Below are 25,663 nucleotides of genomic sequence, written 5' to 3' on the forward strand. Positions count from 1 at the left end.
CCAGAACCTACAGGGTTGAAAACAGTCAGATAGCATGGTTAATACCAGTACCTACAGGTTTTAAAACAGTCAGATATCATGGTTAATACCAGTACCTACAGGGTTTAAAACAGTCAGACATCATGGTTAATACCAGTACCTACAGGGTTGACAACAGTCAGATATCATGGTTAATACCAGGACCTACAGGGTTAAAAACAGTCAGATATCATGGTTAATGCCAGTACCTACAGGGTTTAAAACAGTCAGGTATCGTGGTTAATACCAGTATCTACAGGGTTAAAAACAGTCAGATATTATGGTTAATACCAGTACCCACAGGGTTAACAACAGTCAGATATCATGGTTAATACCAGTACCTACAGGGTTTATAACAGTCAAATATCATGGTTAATACCAGTACCTACAGGGTTAAAAACAGTCAGATATCATGGTTAAACCAGTACCTACAGTGTTAATAACAGTCAAATATCATGGTTAATACCAGTACCTACAGGGTTAATAACAGTCAGATATCATGGTTAATACCAGAACCTAGAGGGTTAAACACAGTCAGATATCATGGTTAAACCAGAACCTACAGGGTTGAAAACAGTCAGATAGCGTGGTTAATACCAGTACCTACAGGTTTTAAAACAGTCAGATATCATGGTTAATACCAGTACCTACAGGGTTTAAAACAGTCAGATATCATGGTTAATACCAGTACCTACAGGGTTGACAACAGTCAGATATCATGGTTAATACCAGTACCTACAGGGTTAAAAACAGTCAGATAACATGGTTAATACCAGGACCTACAGGGTTAAAAACAGTCAGATATCATGGCTAATACCAGAACCTAGAGGGTTAAACACAGTCAGATATCATGGTTAATACCAGTACCTACAGGGTTTAAAACAGTCAGATATCATGGTTAGTACCAGTACCTACAGGGTTGACAACAGTCAGATATCATGGTTAATACCAGGACCGACAGGGTTAAAAACAGTCAGATATCATGGTTAAACCAGAACCTATCGGGTTTAAAACAGTCAGATATCATGGTTAATACCAGTACCTACAGGGTTAAAAACAGTCAGATATCATGGTTAAACCAGAACCTACAGGGTTGAAAACAGTCAGATAGCATGGTTAATACCAGTACCTACAGGTTTTAAAACAGTCAGATATCATGGTTAATACCAGTACCTACAGGGTTTAAAACAGTCAGATATCATGGTTAATACCAGTACCTACAGGGTTGACAACAGTCAGATATCATGGTTAATACCAGGACCTACAGGGTTAAAAACAGTCAGATATCATGGTTAATGCCAGTACCTACAGGGTTTAAAACAGTCAGGTATCGTGGTTAATACCAGTATCTACAGGGTTAACAACAGTCAGATATCGTGGTTAATACCAGTACCTACAGTGTTAATAACAGTCAAATATCATGATTAATACCAGTACCTACAGGGTTAATAACAGTCAGATATCATGGTTAATACCAGAACCTAGAGGGTTAAACACAGTCAGATATCATGGTTAATACCAGTACCTACAGGGTTAAACAAAGTCAGATATCCTGGTTAATACCAGTACCTACAGGGTTTAAAACAGTCAGATATCGTGGTTAATACCAGTACCTACAGGGTTAACAACAGTCAGATATCAAGGTTAAGACCAGTACCTACAGGGTTAACAACAGTCAGATATCATGGTTAATAACAGGACCGACAGGGTTAAAAACAGTCAGATATCATGGTTAATACCAGTACCCACAGGGTTAACAACAGTCAGCTATCATGGTTAATACCAGGACCGACAGGGTTAAAAACAGTCAGATATCATGGTTAATACCAGTACCCACAGGGTTAACAACAGTCAGATATCATGGTTAAACCAGAACCTATCGGGTATAAAACAGTCAGATATCATGGTTAATAGCAGTATCTACAGGGTTTAAAACAGTCAGATATCATGGTTAATACCAGTACCTACAGGGTTTAAAACAGTCAGATATCTTGGTTAATACCAGTACCTACAGGGTTAACAACAGTCAGATATTTAGGTTAAGACCAGTACCTACAGGGTTAACAACAGTCAGATATCGTGGTTAAGACCAGTACATACAGGGTTAACAACAGTCAGATATCGTGGTTAATACCAGTACCTACAGGGTTAATAACAGTCAAATATCATGGTTAATACCAGTACCTACAGGGTTAATAACAGTCAGATATCATGGTTAATACCAGAACCTAGAGGGTTAAACACAGTCAGATATCATGGTTAATACCAGTACCTAAAGGGTTCAACACAGTCAGATATCATGGTTAATACCAGTACCTACAGGGTTAAAAACAGTCAGATATCATGGTTAAGACCAGTACCTACAGGGTTAAATCCAGTCAGATATCATGGTTAATACCAGTACCTACAGGGTTAAAAACAGTCAGATATCATGGTTAATACCAGTACCTACAGGGTTTAAAACAGTCAGATATCATGGTTAATACCAGTACCTACATGGTTAAAAACAGTCAGATATCATGGTTAAACGAGAACCTATAGGGTTTATAAAAGTCAGATATCATGGTTAATAGCAGTATCTACAGGGTTTAAAACAGTCAGATATCATGGTTAATACCAGTACCTACAGGGTTAACAACAGTCAGATATCATGGTTAATACCAGTACCTACAGGGTTAACAACAGTCAGATATCATGGTTAATACCAGGACCTACAGGGTTAAAAATTGTCAGATATCATGGTTAATACCAGTACCTACAGGGTTTAAAACAGTCAGATATCTTGGTTAATACCAGTACCTACAGGGTTAACAACAGTCAGATATTTAGGTTAAGACCAGTACCTACAGGGTTAACAACAGTCAGATATCGTGGTTAAGACCAGTACATACAGGGTTAACAACAGTCAGATATCGTGGTTAATACCAGTACCTACAGGGTTAATAACAGTCAAATATCATGGTTAATACCAGTACCTACAGGGTTAATAACAGTCAGATATCATGGTTAATACCAGAACCTAGAGGGTTAAACACAGTCAGATATCATGGTTAATACCAGTACCTAAAGGGTTCAACACAGTCAGATATCATGGTTAATACCAGTACCTACAGGGTTAAAAACAGTCAGATATCATGGTTAAGACCAGTACCTACAGGGTTAAATCCAGTCAGATATCATGGTTAATACCAGTACCCACAGGGTTAAAAACAGTCAGATATCATGGTTAATACCAGTACCTACAGGGTTTAAAACAGTCAGATATCATGGTTAATACCAGTACCTACATGGTTAAAAACAGTCAGATATCATGGTTAAACGAGAACCTATAGGGTTTATAAAAGTCAGATATCATGGTTAATAGCAGTATCTACAGGGTTTAAAACAGTCAGATATCATGGTTAATACCAGTACCTACAGGGTTAACAACAGTCAGATATCATGGTTAATACCAGTACCTACAGGGTTAACAACAGTCAGATATCATGGTTAATACCAGTACCTACAGGGTTTAAAACAGTCAGATATCGTGGTTAATACCAGTACATACAGGGTTAACAACAGTCAGATATCGTGGTTAATACCAGTACCTACAGGGTTAAAAACAGTCAGATATCATGGTTATACCAGAACCTATCGGGTTTAAAACAGTCAGATATCATGGTTAATAGCAGTATCTACAGGGTTTAAAACAGTCAGATATCGTGGTTAATACCAGTACCTACAGGGTTTAAAACAGTCAGATATCGTGGTTAATACCAGTACCTACAGGGTTAACAACAGTCAGATATTAAGGTTAAGACCAGTACCTACAGGGTTAACAACAGTCAGATATCATGGTTAATACCAGGACCGACAGGGTTAACAACAGTCAGATTTCATGGTTAATACCAGAACCTAGAGGGTTAAACACAGTCAGATATCATGGTTAATACCAGTACCTACAGGGTTTAAAACAGTCAGATATCATGGTTAGTACCAGTACCTACAGGGTTGACAACAGTCAGATATCATGGTTAATACCAGGACCTACAGGGTTAAAAACAGTCAGATATCATGGTTAAACCAGAACCTATCGGGTTTAAAACAGTCAGATATCATGGTTAATACCAGTACCTACAGGGTTAAAAACAGTCAGATATCATGGTTAAACCAGAACCTACAGGGTTGAAAACAGTCAGATAGCATGGTTAATACCAGTACCTACAGGTTTTAAAACAGTCAGATATCATGGTTAATACCAGTACCTACAGGGTTTAAAACAGTCAGATATCATGGTTAATACCAGTACCTACATGGTTGACAACAGTCAGATATCGTGGTTAATACCAGTATCTACAGGGTTAAAAACAGTCAGATATTATGGTTAATACCAGTACCCACAGGGTTAACAACAGTCAGATATCATGGTTAATACCAGTACCTACAGGGTTTATAACAGTCAAATATCATGGTTAATACCAGTACCTACATGTCACGATCGTCCTCCTCTTCGTCTGAAGAGGAGAGGCGAGAAGGATCAGAGGACCAATATGCGGCGTGGTAAGTGTCCATGGTGAATCTTTAATAAAGAAAGACTGAACACTATGCAAAAGAGTAACGAAAACAATAAACCAAATACGACCGTGAAGCTACAAAATGAGACCTGTGCTGACACAAGCCACTAACATAGACAATCACCCACAAACAAACAGTGCAACCCAGGCTACCTAAGTATGATTCTCAATCAGAGACAACTAATGACACCTGCCTCTGATTGAGAACCATACTAGGCCGAAAACATAGAACTGCCCCAAAACATAGAAAAACAAACATAGACTGCCCACCCAACTCACGCCCTGACCATACTAAATAAATACAAAACAACAGAAATAAAGGTCAGAACGTGACAGTACCCCCCCCCCAAAGGTGCGGACTCCGGCCGCAAAACCTTGACCTATAGGGGAGGGTCTGGGTGGGCGTCTGTCCGCGGTGGCGGCTCTGGCGCGGGACGCGGACCCCACCTCATCATTGTCTTAGTCCGCCTTATTGTCCGCCTCCGTGGCTTTCTCAGTATGACCACCCCTCTCAATGACCCCACTGGACACAGGGGCAGCTCGGGACAGAGGGACAGCTGCTCGGGACAGAGAGACAGCTGCTCGGGACAGAGAGACAGCTGCTCGGGACAGAGAGACAGCTGCTCGGGACAGAGAGGCAGCTGCTCGGGACAGAGAGGCAGCTGCTCGGGACAGAGAGGCAGCTGCTCGGGACAGAGAGGCAGCTGCTCGGGACAGAGAGGCAGCTGCTCGGGACAGAGAGGCAGCAGCTCTGGGCAGAGGGGCTCCGGCAGAGGCGCCGGACAGGCGGGAGGCTCCGGCAGAGGCGCCGGACAGGCGGGAGGCTCCGGCAGAGGCGCCGGACAGGCGGGAGGCTCCGGCAGAGGCGCCGGACAGGCGGGAGGCTCCGGCAGAGGCGCCGGACAGGCGGGAGGCTCCGGCAGAGGCGCCGGACAGGCGGGAGACTCCGGCAGAGGCGCCGGACAGGCGGGAGACTCCGGCAGAGGCGCCGGACAGGCGGGAGACTCCGGCAGAGGCGCCGGACAGGCGGGAGACTCCGGCAGAGGCGCCGGACAGGCGGGAGACTCCGGCAGAGGCGCCGGACAGACAGGACCACCTGCAGGGAGGAGACAGAGAGACAGCCTGGTGCGTGGGGCTGCCACAGGAACCACCAGGCTGGGAAAACCTTCAGGAGGCTTGGGGTTAAGAGGAGGCACCTGAAAGACCGGGCTGTGGGGGAGCACTGGAGCTCTGGTGCGCAACCTTGGCACCACTTCCCCAGGCTGGATAACCACTCTAGCCCGGACCGTCCAGAGTGCAGGCACAGGTTGAACCGGGCTGTGGGTAAGCACGGGAGATCTAGTGCTTACTACACGCACCTCTCCCTTCGGCTCCATTCCCACAGTCGCCCGGTACGAGCGGAGCGCGGGCAGAGGACGCACTGCACCCTCCCAGCGCCCCGGAGACACAGCACGCAGAGCCGGCGCAGGATACCCTGGGCCAAAACTGCGTACCGGCGACCAGACCCGCTGAGCAGGCACCATACGCCCTGGCTCGATGCCCGCACTCGCATGACACTCTCGGGGGGCTGTCCTATAGCGCACCGGGCTATGGACACGTACTGGCGACACCGTGCGCTTAACCGCATAACACGGTGCCTGCCCAGTATCGCGCTGCTTATAATAAGCACGAGGGGTGAGCGCAGGTCTGCTACCTGGCTTAGCTCCACCCCTCGTGTGCCCCCCCCCAAAAAAATTTTGGGGCTGTCTCTCGTACCTGTCGCACTGCCGTGCTGCCTCCTCATATCGCCGCCGCTCAGCTTTCGCTGCCTCCAGCTCTGCTTTGGGGCGGCGATATTCCCCAGCCTGTGCCCAGGGTCCCTCTCCGTTCAGTATCTCCTCCCATGTCCAGGAGTCCTGTGATACCGGCCGCTGTTGTTGTTGCTGCTGCTGCTGCTGTCGTCGCTGTTTTCTACCACGCCGCTTGGTCCTTGGTTGGTGGGTGATTCTGTCACGATCGTCCTCCTCTTCGTCTGAAGAGGAGAGGCGAGAAGGATCAGAGGACCAATATGCGGCGTGGTAAGTGTCCATGGTGAATCTTTAATAAAGAAAGACTGAACACTATGCAAAAGAGTAACGAAAACAATAAACCAAATACGACCGTGAAGCTACAAAATGAGACCTGTGCTGACACAAGCCACTAACATAGACAATCACCCACAAACAAACAGTGCAACCCAGGCTACCTAAGTATGATTCACAATCAGAGACAACTAATGACACCTGCCTCTGATTGAGAACCATACTAGGCCGAAAACATAGAACTGCCCCAAAACATAGAAAAACAAACATAGACTGCCCACCCAACTCACGCCCTGACCATACTAAATAAATACAAAACAACAGAAATAAAGGTCAGAACGTGACACTACAGGGTTAAAAACAGTCAGATATCATGGTTAAACCAGTACCTACAGTGTTAATAACAGTCAAATATCATGGTTAATACCAGTACCTACAGGGTTAATAACAGTCAGATATCATGGTTAATACCAGAACCTAGAGGGTTAAACACAGTCAGATATCATGGTTAATACCAGTACCTACAGGGTTAAACACAGTCAGATATCATGGTTAATACCAGTACCTACAGGGTTAAAAACAGTCAGATAACATGGTTAATACCAGGACCTACAGGGTTAAAAACAGTCAGATATCATGGCTAATACCAGAACCTAGAGGGTTAAACACAGTCAGATATCATGGTTAATACCAGTACCTACAGGGTTTAAAACAGTCAGATATCATGGTTAGTACCAGTACCTACAGGGTTGACAACAGTCAGATATCATGGTTAATACCAGGACCTACAGGGTTAAAAACAGTCAGATATCATGGTTAAACCAGAACCTATCGGGTTTAAAACAGTCAGATATCATGGTTAATACCAGTACCTACAGGGTTAAAAACAGTCAGATATCATGGTTAAACCAGAACCTACAGGGTTGAAAACAGTCAGATAGCATGGTTAATACCAGTACCTACAGGTTTTAAAACAGTCAGATATCATGGTTAATACCAGTACCTACAGGGTTTAAAACAGTCAGATATCATGGTTAATACCAGTACCTACAGGGTTGACAACAGTCAGATATCATGGTTAATACCAGGACCTACAGGGTTAAAAACAGTCAGATATCATGGTTAATGCCAGTACCTACAGGGTTTAAAACAGTCAGGTATCGTGGTTAATACCAGTATCTACAGGGTTAACAACAGTCAGATATCGTGGTTAAGACCAGTACATACAGGGTTAACAACAGTCAGATATCGTGGTTAATACCAGTACCTACAGTGTTAATAACAGTCAAATATCATGATTAATACCAGTACCTACAGGGTTAATAACAGTCAGATATCATGGTTAATACCAGAACCTAGAGGGTTAAACACAGTCAGATATCATGGTTAATACCAGTACCTACAGGGTTAAACAAAGTCAGATATCATGGTTAATACCAGTACCTACAGGGTTTAAAACAGTCAGATATCGTGGTTAATACCAGTACCTACAGGGTTAACAACAGTCAGATATCAAGGTTAAGACCAGTACCTACAGGGTTAACAACAGTCAGATATCATGGTTAATAACAGGACCGACAGGGTTAAAAACAGTCAGATATCATGGTTAATACCAGTACCCACAGGGTTAACAACAGTCAGCTATCATGGTTAATACCAGGACCGACAGGGTTAAAAACAGTCAGATATCATGGTTAATACCAGTACCCACAGGGTTAACAACAGTCAGATATCATGGTTAAACCAGAACCTATCGGGTATAAAACAGTCAGATATCATGGTTAATAGCAGTATCTACAGGGTTTAAAACAGTCAGATATCATGGTTAATACCAGTACCTACAGGGTTTAAAACAGTCAGATATCTTGGTTAATACCAGTACCTACAGGGTTAACAACAGTCAGATATTAAGGTTAAGACCAGTACCTACAGGGTTAACAACAGTCAGATATCGTGGTTAAGACCAGTACATACAGGGTTAACAACAGTCAGATATCGTGGTTAATACCAGTACCTACAGGGTTAATAACAGTCAAATATCATGGTTAATACCAGTACCTACAGGGTTAATAACAGTCAGATATCATGGTTAATACCAGAACCTAGAGGGTTAAACACAGTCAGATATCATGGTTAATACCAGTACCTAAAGGGTTCAACACAGTCAGATATCATGGTTAATACCAGTACCTACAGGGTTAAAAACAGTCAGATATCAAGGTTAAGACCAGTACCTACAGGGTTAACAACAGTCAGATATCATGGTTAATAACAGGACCGACAGGGTTAAAAACAGTCAGATATCATGGTTAATACCAGTACCCACAGGGTTAACAACAGTCAGCTATCATGGTTAATACCAGGACCGACAGGGTTAAAAACAGTCAGATATCATGGTTAATACCAGTACCCACAGGGTTAACAACAGTCAGATATCATGGTTAAACCAGAACCTATCGGGTATAAAACAGTCAGATATCATGGTTAATAGCAGTATCTACAGGGTTTAAAACAGTCAGATATCATGGTTAATACCAGTACCTACAGGGTTTAAAACAGTCAGATATCTTGGTTAATACCAGTACCTACAGGGTTAACAACAGTCAGATATTAAGGTTAAGACCAGTACCTACAGGGTTAACAACAGTCAGATATCGTGGTTAAGACCAGTACATACAGGGTTAACAACAGTCAGATATCGTGGTTAATACCAGTACCTACAGGGTTAATAACAGTCAAATATCATGGTTAATACCAGTACCTACAGGGTTAATAACAGTCAGATATCATGGTTAATACCAGAACCTAGAGGGTTAAACACAGTCAGATATCATGGTTAATACCAGTACCTAAAGGGTTCAACACAGTCAGATATCATGGTTAATACCAGTACCTACAGGGTTAAAAACAGTCAGATATCATGGTTAAGACCAGTACCTACAGGGTTAAATCCAGTCAGATATCATGGTTAATACCAGTACCTACAGGGTTAAAAACAGTCAGATATCATGGTTAATACCAGTACCTACAGGGTTTAAAACAGTCAGATATCATGGTTAATACCAGTACCTACATGGTTAAAAACAGTCAGATATCATGGTTAAACGAGAACCTATAGGGTTTATAAAAGTCAGATATCATGGTTAATAGCAGTATCTACAGGGTTTAAAACAGTCAGATATCATGGTTAATACCAGTACCTACAGGGTTAACAACAGTCAGATATCATGGTTAATACCAGTACCTACAGGGTTAACAACAGTCAGATATCATGGTTAATACCAGGACCTACAGGGTTAAAAACAGTCAGATATCATGGTTAATACCAGTACCTACAGGGTTTAAAACAGTCAGATATCGTGGTTAATACCAGTACATACAGGGTTAACAACAGTCAGATATCGTGGTTAATACCAGTACCTACAGGGTTAAAAACAGTCAGATATCATGGTTAAACCAGAACCTATCGGGTTTAAAACAGTCAGATATCATGGTTAATAGCAGTATCTACAGGGTTTAAAACAGTTAGATATCGTGGTTAATACCAGTACCTACAGGGTTTAAAACAGTCAGATATCGTGGTTAATACCAGTACCTACAGGGTTAACAACAGTCAGATATTAAGGTTAAGACCAGTACCTACAGGGTTAACAACAGTCAGATATCATGGTTAATACCAGGACCGACAGGGTTAACAACAGTCAGATTTCATGGTTAATACCAGAACCTAGAGGGTTAAACACAGTCAGATATCATGGTTAATACCAGTACCTACAGGGTTTAAAACAGTCAGATATCATGGTTAGTACCAGTACCTACAGGGTTGACAACAGTCAGATATCATGGTTAATACCAGGACCTACAGGGTTAAAAACAGTCAGATATCATGGTTAAACCAGAACCTATCGGGTTTAAAACAGTCAGATATCATGGTTAATACCAGTACCTACAGGGTTAAAAACAGTCAGATATCATGGTTAAACCAGAACCTACAGGGTTGAAAACAGTCAGATAGCATGGTTAATACCAGTACCTACAGGTTTTAAAACAGTCAGATATCATGGTTAATACCAGTACCTACAGGGTTTAAAACAGTCAGATATCATGGTTAATACCAGTACCTACAGGGTTGACAACAGTCAGATATCATGGTTAATACCAGGACCTACAGGGTTAAAAACAGTCAGATATCATGGTTAATGCCAGTACCTACAGGGTTTAAAACAGTCAGGTATCGTGGTTAATACCAGTATCTACAGGGTTAAAAACAGTCAGATATTATGGTTAATACCAGTACCCACAGGGTTAACAACAGTCAGATATCATGGTTAATACCAGTACCTACAGGGTTTATAACAGTCAAATATCATGGTTAATACCAGTACATACAGGGTTAAAAACAGTCAGATATCATGGTTAAACCAGTACCTACAGTGTTAATAACAGTCAAATATCATGGTTAATACCAGTACCTACAGGGTTAATAACAGTCAGATATCATGGTTAATACCAGAACCTAGAGGGTTAAACACAGTCAGATATCATGGTTAATACCAGTACCTACAGGGTTAAACACAGTCAGATATCATGGTTAATACCAGTACCTACAGGGTTAAAAACAGTCAGATAACATGGTTAATACCAGGACCTACAGGGTTAAAAACAGTCAGATATCATGGCTAATACCAGAACCTAGAGGGTTAAACACAGTCAGATATCATGGTTAATACCAGTACCTACAGGGTTTAAAACAGTCAGATATCATGGTTAGTACCAGTACCTACAGGGTTGACAACAGTCAGATATCATGGTTAATACCAGGACCTACAGGGTTAAAAACAGTCAGATATCATGGTTAAACCAGAACCTATCGGGTTTAAAACAGTCAGATATCATGGTTAATACCAGTACCTACAGGGTTAAAAACAGTCAGATATCATGGTTAAACCAGAACCTACAGGGTTGAAAACAGTCAGATAGCATGGTTAATACCAGTACCTACAGGTTTTAAAACAGTCAGATATCATGGTTAATACCAGTACCTACAGGGTTTAAAACAGTCAGATATCATGGTTAATACCAGTACCTACAGGGTTGACAACAGTCAGATATCATGGTTAATACCAGGACCTACAGGGTTAAAAACAGTCAGATATCATGGTTAATGCCAGTACCTACAGGGTTTAAAACAGTCAGGTATCGTGGTTAATACCAGTATCTACAGGGTTAACAACAGTCAGATATCGTGGTTAATACCAGTACCTACAGGGTTAATAACAGTCAAATATCATGGTTAATACCAGTACCTACAGGGTTAATAACAGTCAGATATCATGGTTAATACCAGAACCTAGAGGGTTAAACACAGTCAGATATCATGGTTAATACCAGTACCTACAGGGTTAAACAAAGTCAGATATCATGGTTAATACCAGTACCTACAGGGTTTAAAACAGTCAGATATCGTGGTTAATACCAGTACCTACAGGGTTAACAACAGTCAGATATCAAGGTTAAGACCAGTACCTACAGGGTTAACAACAGTCAGATATCATGGTTAATAACAGGACCGACAGGGTTAAAAACAGTCAGATATCATGGTTAATACCAGTAACCACAGGGTTAACAACAGTCAGCTATCATGGTTAATACCAGGACCGACAGGGTTAAAAACAGTCAGATATCATAGTTAATACCAGTACCCACAGGGTTAACAACAGTCAGATATCATGGTTAAACCAGAACCTATCGGGTATAAAACAGTCAGATATCATGGTTAATAGCAGTATCTACAGGGTTTAAAACAGTCAGATATCATGGTTAATACCAGTACCTACAGGGTTTAAAACAGTCAGATATCTTGGTTAATACCAGTACCTACAGGGTTAACAACAGTCAGATATTAAGGTTAAGACCAGTACCTACAGGGTTAACAACAGTCAGATATCGTGGTTAAGACCAGTACATACAGGGTTAACAACAGTCAGATATCGTGGTTAATACCAGTACCTACAGGGTTAATAACAGTCAAATATCATGGTTAATACCAGTACCTACAGGGTTAATAACAGTCAGATATCATGGTTAATACCAGAACCTAGAGGGTTAAACACAGTCAGATATCATGGTTAATACCAGTACCTAAAGGGTTCAACACAGTCAGATATCATGGTTAATACCAGTACCTACAGGGTTAAAAACAGTCAGATATCATGGTTAAACCAGAACCTATCGGGTTTAAAACAGTCAGATATCATGGTTAATACCAGGACCTACAGGGTTAAAAACAGTCAGATATCATGGTTAAACCAGAACCTATCGGGTTTAAAACAGTCAGATATCATGGTTAATACCAGTACCTACAGGGTTAAAAACAGTCAGATATCATGGTTAAACCAGAACCTACAGGGTTGAAAACAGTCAGATAGCATGGTTAATACCAGTACCTACAGGTTTTAAAACAGTCAGATATCATGGTTAATACCAGTACCTACAGGGTTTAAAACAGTCAGATATCATGGTTAATACCAGTACCTACAGGGTTGACAACAGTCAGATATCATGGTTAATACCAGGACCTACAGGGTTAAAAACAGTCAGATATCATGGTTAATGCCAGTACCTACAGGGTTTAAAACAGTCAGGTATCGTGGTTAATACCAGTATCTACAGGGTTAACAACAGTCAGATATCGTGGTTAAGACCAGTACATACAGGGTTAACAACAGTCAGATATCGTGGTTAATACCAGTACCTACAGTGTTAATAACAGTCAAATATCATGATTAATACCAGTACCTACAGGGTTAATAACAGTCAGATATCATGGTTAATACCAGAACCTAGAGGGTTAAACACAGTCAGATATCATGGTTAATACCAGTACCTACAGGGTTTAAAACAGTCAGATATCGTGGTTAATACCAGTACCTACAGGGTTAACAACAGTCAGATATCAAGGTTAAGACCAGTACCTACAGGGTTAACAACAGTCAGATATCATGGTTAATAACAGGACCGACAGGGTTAAAAACAGTCAGATATCATGGTTAATACCAGTACCCACAGGGTTAACAACAGTCAGCTATCATGGTTAATACCAGGACCGACAGGGTTAAAAACAGTCAGATATCATGGTTAATACCAGTACCCACAGGGTTAACAACAGTCAGATATCATGGTTAAACCAGAACCTATCGGGTATAAAACAGTCAGATATCATGGTTAATAGCAGTATCTACAGGGTTTAAAACAGTCAGATATCATGGTTAATACCAGTACCTAAAGGGTTCAACACAGTCAGATATCATGGTTAATACGAGTACCTACAGGGTTAATAACAGTCAGATATCATGGTTAATACCAGAACCTAGAGGGTTAAACACAGTCAGATATCATGGTTAATACCAGTACCTAAAGGGTTCAACACAGTCAGATATCATGGTTAATACCAGTACCTACAGGGTTAAAAACAGTCAGATATCATGGTTAAACCAGAACCTATCGGGTTTAAAACAGTCAGATATCATGGTTAATACCAGGACCTACAGGGTTAAAAACAGTCAGATATCATGGTTAAACCAGAACCTATCGGGTTTAAAACAGTCAGATATCATGGTTAATACCAGTACCTACAGGGTTAAAAACAGTCAGATATCATGGTTAAACCAGAACCTACAGGGTTGAAAACAGTCAGATAGCATGGTTAATACCAGTACCTACAGGGTTGACAACAGTCAGATATCATGGTTAATACCAGGACCTACAGGGTTAAAAACAGTCAGATATCATGGTTAATGCCAGTACCTACAGGGTTTAAAACAGTCAGGTATCGTGGTTAATACCAGTATCTACAGGGTTAACAACAGTCAGATATCGTGGTTAAGACCAGTACATACAGGGTTAACAACAGTCAGATATCGTGGTTAATACCAGTACCTACAGTGTTAATAACAGTCAAATATCATGATTAATACCAGTACCTACAGGGTTAATAACAGTCAGATATCATGGTTATTACCAGAACCTAGAGGGTTAAACACAGTCAGATATCATGGTTAATACCAGTACCTACAGGGTTAAACAAAGTCAGATATCATGGTTAATACCAGTACCTACAGGGTTTAAAACAGTCAGATATCGTGGTTAATACCAGTACCTACAGGGTTAACAACAGTCAGATATCAAGGTTAAGACCAGTACCTACAGGGTTAACAACAGTCAGATATCATGGTTAATAACAGGACCGACAGGGTTAAAAACAGTCAGATATCATGGTTAATACCAGTACCCACAGGGTTAACAACAGTCAGCTATCATGGTTAATACCAGGACCGACAGGGTTAAAAACAGTCAGATATCATGGTTAATACCAGTACCCACAGGGTTAACAACAGTCAGATATCATGGTTAAACCAGAACCTATCGGGTATAAAACAGTCAGATATCATGGTTAATAGCAGTATCTACAGGGTTTAAAACAGTCAGATATCATGGTTAATACCAGTACCTACAGGGTTAACAACAGTCAGATATTAAGGTTAAGACCAGTACCTACAGGGTTAACAACAGTCAGATATCGTGGTTAAGACCAGTACCTACAGGGTTAACAACAGTCAGATATCGTGGTTAATACCAGTACCTACAGGGTTAATAACAGTCAAATATCATGGTTAATACCAGTACCTACAGGGTTAATAACAGTCAGATATCATGGTTAATACCAGAACCTAGAGGGTTAAACACAGTCAGATATCATGGTTAATACCAGTACCTAAAGGGTTCAACACAGTCAGATATCATGGTTAATACCAGTACCTACAGGGTTAAAAACAGTCAGATATCATGGTTAAGACCAGTACCTACAGGGTTAAATCCAGTCAGATATCATGGTTAATACCAGTACCTACAGGGTTAAAAACAGTCAGATATCATGGTTAATACCAGTACCTACAGGGTTTAAAACAGTCAGATATCATGGTTAATACCAGTACCTACATGGTTAAAAACAGTCAGATATCATGGTTAAACGAGAACCTATAGGGTTTATAAAAGTCAGATATCATGGTTAATAGCAGTATCTACAGGGTTTAAAACAGTCAGATATCATGGTTAATACCAGTACCTACAGGGTTAACAACAGTCAGATATCATGGTTAATACCAGTACCTACAGGGTTAACAACAGTCAGATATCATGGTTAATACCAGGACCTACAGGGTTAAAAACAGTCAGATATCATGGTTAATACCAGTACCTACAGGGTTTAAAACAGTCAGATATCGTGGTTAATACCAGTACATACAGGGTTAACAACAGTCAGATATCGTGGTTAATACCAGTACCTACAGGGTTAAAAACAGTCAGATATCATGGTTAAACCAGAACCTATCGGGTTTAAAACAGTCAGATATCATGGTTAATAGCAGTATCTACAGGGTTTAAAAAAGTCAGATATCGTGGTTAATACCAGTACCTACAGGGTTTAAAACAGTCAGATATCGTGGTTAATACCAGTACCTACAGGGTTAACAACAGTCAGATATTAAGGTTAAGACCAGTACCTACAGGGTTAACAACAGTCAGATATCATGGTTAATACCAGGACCGACAGGGTTAACAACAGTCAGATATCATGGTTAATACCAGAACCTAGAGGGTTAAACACAGTCAGATATCATGGTTAATACCAGTACCTACAGGGTTTAAAACAGTCAGATATCATGGTTAGTACCAGTACCTACAGGGTTGACAACAGTCAGATATCATGGTTAATACCAGGACCTACAGGGTTAAAAACAGTCAGATATCATGGTTAAACCAGAACCTATCGGGTTTAAAACAGTCAGATATCATGGTTAATACCAGTACCTACAGGGTTAAAAACAGTCAGATATCATGGTTAAACCAGAACCTACAGGGTTGAAAACAGAAAGATAGCATGGTTAATACCAGTACCTACAGGTTTTAAAACAGTCAGATATCATGGTTAATACCAGTACCTACAGGGTTTAAAACAGTCAGATATCATGGTTAATACCAGTACCTACAGGGTTGACAACAGTCAGATATCATGGTTAATACCAGGACCTACAGGGTTAAAAACAGTCAGATATCATGGTTAATGCCAGTACCTACAGTGTTTAAAACAGTCAGGTATCGTGGTTAATACCAGTATCTACAGGGTTAAAAACAGTCAGATATTATGGTTAATACCAGTACCCACAGGGTTAACAACAGTCAGATATCATGGTTAATACCAGTACCTACAGGGTTTATAACAGTCAAATATCATGGTTAATACCAGTACCTACAGGGTTAAAAACAGTCAGATATCATGGTTAAACCAGTACCTACAGTGTTAATAACAGTCAAATATCATGGTTAATACCAGTACCTACAGGGTTAATAACAGTCAGATATCATGGTTAATACCAGAACCTAGAGGGTTAAACACAGTCAGATATCATGGTTAATACCAGTACCTACAGGGTTAAACACAGTCAGATATCATGGTTAATACCAGTACCTACAGGGTTAAAAACAGTCAGATAACATGGTTAATACCAGTACCTACAGGGTTAAAAACAATCAGATATCATGGTTAATACCAGTACCTACAGCGTTAAAAACAGTCAGATATCATGGTTAATACCAGTACCTACAGGGTTAAAACAGTCAGATATTATGGTTAATACCAGTACCTACAGCGGTAAAAACAGTCAGATATCATGGTTAAACCAGAACCTATCGGGTTTAAAACAGTCAGATATCGTGGTTAATACCAGTACCTACAGGGTTAACAACAGTCAGATATCAAGGTTAAGACCAGTACCTACAGGGTTAACAACAGTCAGATATCATGGTTAATACCAGGACCGACAGGGTTAAAAACAGTCAGATATCATGGTTAATACCAGTACCCACAGGGGTAACAACAGTCAGCTATCATGGTTAATACCAGGACCGACAGGGTTAAAAACAGTCAGATATCATGGTTAATACCAGTACCCACAGGGTTACCAACAGTCAGATATCATGGTTAAACCAGAACCTATCAGGTTTAAAACAGTCAGATATCATGGTTAATAGCAGTATCTACAGGGTTTAAAACAGTCAGATATCATGGTTAATACCAGTACCTACAGGGTTTAAAACAGTCAGATATCGTGGTTAATACTAGTACCTACAGGGTTAACAACAGTCAGATATTAAGGTTAATACCAGTACCTACAGGGTTAACAACAGTCAGATATCATGGTTAATACCAGGACCGACAGGGTTAACAACAGTCAGATATCATGGTTAATACCAGTACCTACAGGGTTAAAAATAGTCAGATATCATGGTTAATACCAGTACCTACAGGGTTTAAAACAGTCAGATATCATGGTTAGTACCAGTACCTACAGGGTTGACAACAGTCAGATATCATGGTTAATACCAGGACCTACAGGGTTAAAAACAGTCAGATATCATGGTTAAACCAGAACCTATCGGGTTTAAAACAGTCAGATATCATGGTTAATAGCAGTATCTACAGGGTTAACAACAGTCAGATATCATGGTTAATACCAGGACCGACAGGGTTAAAAACAGTCAGATATTATGGTTAATACCAGTACCCAAAGGGTTAACAACAGTCAGATATCATGGTTAATACCAGTACCTACAGGGTTTATAACAGTCAAATATCATGGTTAATACCAGTACCTACAGGGTTAAAAACAGTCAGATATCATGGTTAAACCAGAACCTATCGGGTTTAAAACAGTCAGATATCGTGGTTAATACCAGTACCTACAGGGTTAACAACAGTCAGATATCAAGGTTAAGACCAGTACCTACAGGGTTAACAACAGTCAGATATAATGGTTAATACCAGGACCGACAGGGTTAAAAACAGTCAGATATCATGGTTAATACCAGTACCCACAGGGGTAACAACAGTCAGCTATCATGGTTAATACCAGGACCGACAGGGTTAAAAACAGTCAGATATCATGGTTAATACCAGTACCCACAGGGTTACCAACAGTCAGATATCATGGTTAAACCAGAACCTATCAGGTTTAAAACAGTCAGATATCATGGTTAATAGCAGTATCTACAGGGTTTAAAACAGTCAGATATCATGGTTAATACCAGTACCTACAGGGTTTAAAACAGTCAGATATCGTGGTTAATACTAGTACCTACAGGGTTAACAACAGTCAGATATTAAGGTTAATACCAGTACCTACAGGGTTAACAACAGTCAGATATCATGGTTAATACCAGGACCGACAGGGTTAACAACAGTCAGATATCATGGTTAATACCAGTACCTACAGGGTTAAAAATAGTCAGATATCATGGTTAATACCAGTACCTACAGGGTTTAAAACAGTCAGATATCATGGTTAGTACCAGTACCTACAGGGTTGACAACAGTCAGATATCATGGTTAATACCAGGACCTACAGGGTTAAAAACAGTCAGATATCATGGTTAAACCAGAACCTATCGGGTTTAAAACAGTCAGATATCATGGTTAATAGCAGTATCTACAGGGTTAACAACAGTCAGATATCATGGTTAATACCAGGACCGACAGGGTTAAAAACAGTCAGATATTATGGTTAATACCAGTACCCAAAGGGTTAACAACAGTCAGATATCATGGTTAATACCAGTACCTACAGGGTTTATAACAGTCAAATATCATGGTTAATACCAGTACCTACAGGGTTAAAAACAGTCAGATATCATGGTTAAACCAGAACCTACAGGGTTGAAAACAGTCAGATAGCGTGGTTAATACCAGTACCTACAGGTTTTAAAACAGTCAGATATCATGGTTAATACCAGTACCTACAGGGTTTAAAACAGTCAGATATCATGGTTATTACCAGTACCTACAGGGTTGACAACAGTCAGATATCATGGTTAATACCAGGACCTACAGGGTTAAAAACAGTCAGATATCATGGTTAATACCAGTACCTACAGGGTTTAAAACAGTCAGGTATCGTGGTTAATACCAGTATCTACAGGGTTAACAACAGTCAGATATCGTGGTTAAGACCAGTACATACAGGGTTAACAACAGTCAGATATCGTGGTTAATACCAGTACCTACAGGGTTAATAACAGTCAAATTTCATGGTTAATACCAGTACCTACAGTGTTAATAACAGTCAGATATCATGGTTAATACCAGAACCTAGAGGGTTAACAACAGTCAGATATCGTGGTTAAGACCAGTACATACAGGGTTAACAACAGTCAGCTATCATGGTTAATACCAGGACCGACAGGGTTAAAAACAGTCAGATATCATGGTTAATACCAGTACCCACAGGGTTAACAACAGTCAGATATCATGGTTAAACCAGAACCTATCGGGTTTAAAACAGTCAGATATCATGGTTAATAGCAGTATCTACAGGGTTTAAAACAGTCAGATATCATGGTTAATACCAGTACCTACAGGGTTAACAACAGTCAGATATTAAGGTTAAGACCAGTACCTACAGGGTTAACAACAGTCAGATATTAAGGTTAAGACCAGTACCTACAGGGTTAACAACAGTCAGATATCATGGTTAATACCAGGACCGACAGGGTTAACAACAGTCAGATATCATGGTTAATACCAGAACCTAGAGGGTTAAACACAGTCAGATATCATGGTTAGTACCAGTACCTACAGGGTTGACAACAGTCAGATATCATGGTTAATACCAGGACCTACAGGGTTAAAAACAGTCAGATATCATGGTTAAACCAGAACCTATCGGGTTTAAAACAGTCAGATATCATGGTTAATACCAGTACCTACAGGGTTAAAAACAGTCAGATATCATGGTTAAACCAGAACCTACAGGTTTGAAAACAGTCAGATAGCATGGTTAAACCAGAACCTATCGGGTTTAAAACAGTCAGATATCATGGTTAATAGCAGTATCTACAGGGTTAACAACAGTCAGATATCATGGTTAAGACCAGGACCGACAGGGTTAACAACAGTCAGATATCATGGTTAATACCAGAACCTAGAGGGTTAAACACAGTCAGATATCATGGTTAGTACCAGTACCTACAGGGTTGACAACAGTCAGATATCATGGTTAATACCAGGACCTACAGGGTTAAAAACAGTCAGATATCATGGTTAAACCAGAACCTATCGGGTTTAAAACAGTCAGATATCATGGTTAATACCAGTACCTACAGGGTTAAAAACAGTCAGATATCATGGTTAAACCAGAACCTACAGGTTTGAAAACAGTCAGATAGCATGGTTAAACCAGAACCTATCGGGTTTAAAACAGTCAGATATCATGGTTAATAGCAGTATCTACAGGGTTAACAACAGTCAGATATCATGGTTAAGACCAGTACCTACAGGGTTAACAACAGTCAGATATCATGGTTAATACCAGGACCGACAGGGTTAAAAACAGTCAGATATTATGGTTAATACCAGTACCCACAGGGTTAACAACAGTCAGATATCATGGTTAATACCAGTACCTACAGGGTTTATAACAGTCAAATATCATGGTTAATACCAGTACCTGCAGGGTTAAAAACAGTCAGATATCATGGTTAAACCAGAACCTACAGGGTTGAAAACAGTCAGATAGCGTGGTTAATACCAGTACCTACAGGTTTTAAAACAGTCAGATATCATGGTTAATACCAGTACCTACAGGGTTTAAAACAGTCAGATATCATGGTTAATACCAGTACCTACAGGGTTGACAACAGTCAGATATCATGGTTAATACCAGGACCTACAGGGTTAAAAACAGTCAGATATCATGGTTAATACCAGTACCTACAGGGTTTAAAACAGTCAGGTATCGTGGTTAATACCAGTATCTACAGGGTTAACAACAGTCAGATATCGTGGTTAAGACCAGTACATACAGGGTTAACAACAGTCAGATATCGTGGTTAATACCAGTACCTACAGGGTTAATAACAGTCAAATTTCATGGTTAATACCAGTACCTACAGGGTTAATAACAGTCAGATATCATGGTTAATACCAGAACCTAGAGGGTTAAACACAGTCAGATATCATGGTTAATACCAGAACCTAGAGGGTTAAACACTGTCAGATATCATGGTTAATACCAGTACCTACAGGGTTAAACACAGTCAGACATCATGGTTAATACCAGTACCTACAGGGTTAAAAACAGTCAGATATCATGGTTAATACCAGTACCTACAGGGTTAAAAACAATCAGATATAATGGTTATTACCAGTACCTACAGCGTTAAAAACAGTCAGATATCATGGTTAATACCAGTACCTACAGGGTTAACAACAGTCAGATATCATGGTTATAACATCACAATCCTAAATAATGCACAGAAATGTTTCAGCTTAAATTCAACTTTGTTGACTGCTGCGATTAATGACAATAACACGTATAGATAAAGGTTGAATGAACCGAAAATTGGAGCCTTATTGTCAGAGTAGTTATCATCTCTAACTCTGTGGTCAGTGTTGGTCTATCAGTTGAGTATGGAGAACCTAGAGTATTAACAACACAGAGAATCAGTCCTTCTCCTTACACTGTGGTCAGTGTTATTAGAGCAGTAGTGTATTACCTTGGGTTGGTCAGTGTTATTATAACAGTAATATATTACCTTGGGGTGGTCAGTGTTATTAGAGCAGTAGTATATTACCTTGGGGTGGTCAGTGTTATTAGAGCAGTAGTATATTACCTTGGGGTGGTCAGTGTTATTATAACAGTAGTATATTACCTTGGGGTGGTCAGTGTTATTAGAGCAGTAGTATATTACCTTGGGGTGGTCAGTGTTATTATAACAGTAGTATATTACCTTGGGGTGGTCAGTGTTATTATAACAGTAGTATATTACCTTGGGGTGGTCAGTGTTATTAGAGCAGTAGTATATTACCTTGGGGTGGTCAGTGTTATTATAACAGTAGTATATTACCTTGGGGTGGTCAGTGGGGTGCCGTCCACCCATTTCCAGGTCCCCTCAGTAACAGAGTCAGTCAGACCAATCCAGACTCCCTTGTTGAGGTTGAAGAGAAACTCCTGTTGTTGAGAAAGATACATATTTATGCGTATATGTTTGATCATATTTACCGCCTGCACACCCAGAGCTCCCCCCCCCCCCACTCACTCTCTCACCTGTTCCTTTTCACTGTTTATGATCACCAGGTCCGCTCCTCTCTCCAGACAGTCCTCTCTGCTCCCCTTCCAGGTTTTAGTCTCAGTAGACAGGAAGTACCAACTGGATTCAAACTTCTGCCAGCCAGCAGGACAGGTTTGTTCTACAAGATGATTGACATGAATTTCCTTCATCTTTTCACGCTGGATAAAATAATACAGACACAAATGTACTACTGTAGGTTTACTCACTGAGATTAGAAAGCCTCTCGCTAAGAAAAACTCTCTCAGTCTGTAGCTGGTCTCTCTCTTTAGTCAAGTTGTTGTATCTGGTCTGGAGCTGGTCTCTCTCTTCAGTTGCGTTGATTTTAAACAGGGAGAAACTCTGGAACAAGTTGTTCCTTTTATCCTCAGAATCTTTGATGACTCTGTTATCTACAAAGTATAAACACATAGTTACTAAGTAAAACACCTGGTGAATAGGCTTAGTAACCAGCACTTCTTACAACTAGGTGATAAGCAATGAACTTGGAGACAAACTCACAGTAGACAGACAGGCCTATGATCCCAGCCAGTAGAACACACAGCAGCCCCAGAAACACTGCAGCAACTAGGGAGGGTCTCTTCACTGAGCTATCAGGCTCTGTGGACACACACATACAATATACTTTAATGTGTGTGTGTGTGTGTGTGTGTGTGTGTGTGTGTGTGTGTGTGTGTGTGTGTGTGTGTGTGTGTGTTACTTGTTCGCTGGTCTCCTGGTCCATCATTAGGAGCAGTGTCTGCTGTCTCTTCTCTCTTGGTGTTGGTCTCACCGTATCTCAGGGTGTCTGCACTGATGTAGATATCTACAATCCTCTCCTCCATCTCACCTCTGTCAAATTTGACCTTCTTGTTCATATCTGGCTCAGCATTGATGACCTTTGACATCTTTAACTGTACCTAAGTCTTTCTTTCTATGTAGGTCTACTATATATTAAGTCTCTGATTCTAGAATTAATGTGGTGGTCTTCCAACTTGGCTGCCAGAAGGCGTCGTACATCAACTGCAAGCCCTCTATACGTTAATTCTCTGCTTCTTGTGATATCTCTGAATCCTCTGTGTGTCTCTGTCTGTGTGACTGCTGTAGGTGTTAACTCTAGGGAAGTATCAACAAAATGACACGGGTAGTTGTGGCTATGCTAATACAAAAATAGAACAAGTTTGCATACTAGTGTGCGTACTTGTGTGTATACTTTTGTCCGTGCGTGTGTATGTGTATGTGTGTGTGTGTGAGAGATTGTTACAGTGGTTATTTTTTTAAGCCATTTTCTGCAGAACAATATAAATCATTCCATGTCTCTACATGGTCATCTTGTCCAGAGTATATCTCAACACTGTCCTCCTGTCCAGGGAACGGGACTTGCTATTTGTGATGATGGACAGGACACTATCATACCAGGAAGATATAGATCATAGAAGGGAAGTAGAGAACAAAGACTAGTTGTTAACATATATTAAATATCATATGTAACAGCCCCAAGATAATTCAGGGAGTTTCCAGAACTCCTCCTTCCTTTCACCTTTCTGCTGATTTGGACCCCTGTTCACTCCCAAATATACATCAACATGTTCAGGAGGTACAGAACTACAAACAATGTCCAGATTTTACACCACAAGATTACACCAAGTGGTTATTGAGGGTGGGTATGCTTAACAAGTGAGGATCAACCTGATTGGTTGAGGAGTTTTTGAGTGACAGCTGGTTGAACCACTGAAAATATCCACTTCACTTCACTTCCCTCTTTTGGGCCCAAATAGGAGAACAACAGTCAAATATGAGCATTTGATATTGTGCTTATTTGTAACTTGACAATAAAGACTGACTGTCAAAGATTATTGGGGCGGCAGGGTAGCCTAGTGGTTAGAGCGTTGGACTGGTAACAGGAAGGTTGCAAGGTCAAACCTACGAGCTGACGAGGTACAAATCTGTCGTTCTGCCCCTCAACAGGCAGTTAACCCACTGTTCCTAGGCTGTCATTGAAAATAAGAATTTGTTCTTAACTGACTTGCCTAGTTAAATAAAGGTAAAATACCCTTTGATATCTCTACTACACTCATTGATTGGTGATACAGTCCCCTCCTTCCTATACAGTGTATGTAATGGTGGTTTGGTACTGTAGAGAATGTCATCACCAGGCCTCAATTGGAGCATGTAAATATCTGTAGAATATATTTTAATTGAATATTATGTAAATGCACAAAGTCAAATGTACTGAATTCATGTTAAACCTGATGATGTGTGAAACATAACTACTGGTACACAGGAAGTTACAAACAGGAAATAAGTAGGACTTTTATTAATATGATACTACAAACAAATACAACAATAGTGTGTGTGTGTGTGTGTGTGTGTGTGTGTGTGTGTGTGTGTGTGTGTGTGTGTGTGTGTGTGTGTGTGTGAGAGAGAGAGATAGAGAGAATGAAGGAGGAAGTTGTGTGCACTGTGGGCTACTGTGTGTGTTACAGTATGTTGTCATGGTGATGTTAAAGCACTTTCTCACAAACCCAGTTGAGTTTAATGTCACATGACAAGTCATTCCATGCCTCCAGAGGACGCTGATCTTTATGTATCTGAACACAGTCCTCCTCACCATAGTCTAGTCTGCCAGCACCATTATCAGGCTGATTTGGAGACCATTGTCAAAGACAGTGGTTAATGGTTATCATGGCTAATACCAGTACCTACAGGGTTAACAACAGTCAGATATCATGGTTAATACCAGTATATACAGTGTTAACAACAGTCAGATATCATGGTTAATACCAGTACCTACAGGGTTAAAACAGTCAGATATCATGGTTAATACCAGTACCTACAGGGTTAAAAACAGTCAGATATCATGGTTCA

The sequence above is a fragment of the Oncorhynchus mykiss genome, chromosome 19, assembly GCF_013265735.2.
Source record: "Oncorhynchus mykiss isolate Arlee chromosome 19, USDA_OmykA_1.1, whole genome shotgun sequence".
NCBI lineage: Eukaryota > Metazoa > Chordata > Actinopteri > Salmoniformes > Salmonidae > Oncorhynchus > Oncorhynchus mykiss.